Genomic DNA, 350 nt, shown 5'->3' with positions numbered 1-350 from the left:
TCATTTGCATCGCAGAACTCCATCAGCCTGGTTCCCTCCTCATTGCGGGAGCCAAAACTATATCCTCCATGTAGGTGATGGAAGCCCCCTGCATGGTGTCCAAGATGCCTGTTGAGTAAAAATTTCATGGTGCTAAGTTTTCTTTCATTCTGATTGTTGCGTGTTGCAGCAATCACTGTATCAGACATAATTTTAAATTGACTGCAAAAACAAATTTACTGTGATACATGTCTGTATATAATATCTCTTATGGATGTGTTGCGCCTAAAGATACAAATATATTAGTAGCAGATGAAACTCATCCAGCATCAGCGGAAAAAATACTAGAGGTCCCTTTCTGTCTTGCTGAG

The 350-nt window shown here is 40.3% G+C and overlaps 1 protein-coding gene across 1 annotated transcript in view; it reads left to right on the top strand.

Annotated features, from left to right (window-relative positions):
• Positions 1 to 350, top strand: part of LOC128251448 (uncharacterized) — a 9590-nt gene that overhangs the window by 4218 nt on the left and 5022 nt on the right. The gene's annotated exons all lie outside the window — the stretch shown is intronic.

This window comes from Octopus bimaculoides, unplaced genomic scaffold (genome assembly GCF_001194135.2).
Source record: "Octopus bimaculoides isolate UCB-OBI-ISO-001 unplaced genomic scaffold, ASM119413v2 Scaffold_193594, whole genome shotgun sequence".
In the NCBI taxonomy this organism is placed as follows: domain Eukaryota; kingdom Metazoa; phylum Mollusca; class Cephalopoda; order Octopoda; family Octopodidae; genus Octopus; species Octopus bimaculoides.
Note: the sequence above shows the minus strand (reverse complement) of the source record. Positions and strands in the feature narration are given on the sequence as shown.